Source organism: Mus caroli, unplaced genomic scaffold (assembly GCF_978045245.1).
Source record: "Mus caroli unplaced genomic scaffold, Mus_caroli_1 scaffold_1, whole genome shotgun sequence".
NCBI lineage: Eukaryota > Metazoa > Chordata > Mammalia > Rodentia > Muridae > Mus > Mus caroli.
Window position 1 is genome coordinate 11,857,231 of NW_028227256.1, and position 2,672 is coordinate 11,859,902.

Below are 2,672 nucleotides of genomic sequence, written 5' to 3' on the forward strand. Positions count from 1 at the left end.
GGAGCAGGTGACATTTACATAGGAAATACAACAATCTACTGATGGGTGCCATAAGTCCTGCTAGTCCAGAGATGAGCTTCCTGGCCAGGCCCTGGTCTAGTTTGAACACCTGTATCTGTCCAGCAGCTGACATCCTCTGCTGACTGCCTCATCTTAGCAGACACTCCTGGCTACTTGGCAACTGTGTTTTAATAACCTTTGCAGATCTCATGGTGTGTAAGCATAGAGCTGGGTTTACACTAATACACAGTGTGATAAGAGTTTTCATGTGTTTCTACATATGACTCATCTCTACCAGCACTAAGTTGTCATATTTTGATGATTTACTGAAAGCTACAGGCTGATAACACCAATTTTTGTCATCAATGCTTTCATTAGTATACATAGTAATTTTATCTGAATTCATGCTTTCCCTTGAGTTCTTTGCAACAGTTCCCTTTTGCTACTTCTGCTGTGTGTATTTCTTTGTTTAGACACCTTTCTTTAATAGAGTCTGGAAACTGTATTTCTTAATCCAAATGGAGAATATTTTGTCTTCTATTTTGTATTCTTTCCATTTATTGTCATAAATGATCGTTTAGGTTATATAGTCTTGATAATGTTTTTGAACTTTTGTGGACCCTAGTTTATTTAGGAATTTCAATTTTTTATAGTGTGTGTTTATATGTGTATTAGTAGGCGTTTATGTAAATTATAGTCTTGATTGTCTAATACTTTAAAAGTACTTCTGTATATTTATTTATGTACTTAACTTTGCTTTCAGTAGAATTGATTTTTTAATGCAAAGTGAGGTGGCTTAGTATGCTCAGTGTCCCCTGTTCAGCACCTGTAACTGTGAAGTGCAAACAGCCCGAGTCTTTGAAAAGCTGTCAGTGATCAACACAGCAGAGATAATTTTCGGGTAGGAGGGGTGCCTTGGTCTTTAGAGCTTGAGCTTCACTGTGATAGTTTGTGAATGTGTGAATCATTTTCCATGAGATCTTGAATCTTATGTTATTCTACACTCAATGATAACTGCATTTCTGGACCAACAGGCATCCACATTCATGCATACACACTCACGAACACACACAAATACAATTAAGATGTTTCAGGCTGTAGTTGCCTGATAAGACACAGTGATGTTTAGTCCATTGTGAAAGTACACAGTGAACTGAATGGTAAGCGTCATGGAGTTAGAAACACATCCTCTACCATTTGATTCTGATATTCTAGGTAGGGGCATCATTTCTGTATAAAACACTAAAATAGGATTTGATCACTGAACTTTTAAGATAGATTTGCAAAGATCTTATTTTTCTTAATCTGAAACAAAAATGAAAAAAAAAATCTTCAAATAAACGAGTAATCTTTCAGATCTTTGCAAATAAAATATCTTCCACACTGGCTAGTATTTACTGAGAGCAATGTGCCTAGTCACTTTTGAAATGCTGTACTGGTGTTAACTCATTTAATCTTTCAGGCAACTCTGAGAGACATGTGCTTTAATCTAACAGCAAGCTATAGCATAGAAGGGACTAGCAAGTCTCTGCTTAGGGAAGCCTGCACTCTGGCTTTCACTGTCTGCATGCCCTGTTTCCTAGCCTTCCAATACTCACATTTATAGTAAATGCTTCCCTGCACGAGTCCAATCAGTTACCTAAGCATGAAGCCATTGGTGAAGTAGTGTTCATTTGTTCATTTCTTAGGAGAGAATTTAGATGCACGATGAGAACACAAAATCTGGAAAGGTAGAGCTGTGCTCCTCCCATTAACATGATTTCAAGCCTGGGATTCAGCCTGGAGGTATCATGATTTTCTTTCATTAAGCAGGAGTGGTCATCATAGCTCATACATGTGGCTTTGAAAATCTGAATAGGTAAGACATAAGTTTTCTAGCAGTGTCTCATACATAGAAATCTTCACAAGCCTTTCTTTTGCTACCATTATTTAATCTGGTCATATCGAAGTGTCTCAGGTGGTTGAAAACACTCAGTGGGTTTTTCTGTGTGCTTAGGTGCCTGTGCTACTGAGGGGCTCAGTCTGGACAGCTGAAGAGTGTGGTTAGCAGTATGAACAAGATTGTGCAGATAAGAGCGACAAACAACCAAGTTAATAGAATCTAGAGAAAGAGAACACCTTGAAGAGTTGCTGAGAGCTAAATTAATTAAGTGTGGCTTGAAGGCTTAGTTGAAGGCACACTGTAAAGGTGATTAAAGAAAAAGGGCTAGAATACATTACTGTTGATGACTTGCTGGCAGAGCCCTGGTACCTGACAGTGTAAAGAAGGAACTCCTACAGAGATTAAGAGCATTCCTTGCTCAGCATGCCAGTCTTTAAGGGTGAATTAGAATGCATTAGTCTGTGGATTTATTTTTGAAAGTAAAACTTGCCACAATTAGAAATTCATTTCCCAAAATAAAGTCCTTTTTTGTTGATGCTATACAGTATTCAGTAATGATGTATACGTTGTATTGATTTTTCCCCCTAAATGTGTTATTTTCATAAATATCTCATGAATGAGTTTCAAAAACCACTTAGTGGTGATCTGTGGTGAGTAGCAAAGGTAGTGTCCAGCAGTGTTTGTTCATTTGAATCTGAGACAAAAGTAAGGCTAAAAGCACTGAAATGTCTTATTTTAATGAAGATGTCCATGAAATGTGAGATATATTATAGCCTCGATAATAGACTTT

General features: G+C 37.4%; 1 pseudogene; it reads left to right on the plus strand.

Annotated features, from left to right (window-relative positions):
- The first annotated feature begins 518 nt into the window (after positions 1-518).
- Positions 519-2,319, plus strand: LOC110305228 (transcription and mRNA export factor ENY2-like; annotated as a pseudogene).
- Positions 2,320-2,672: the final 353 nt, after the last annotated feature.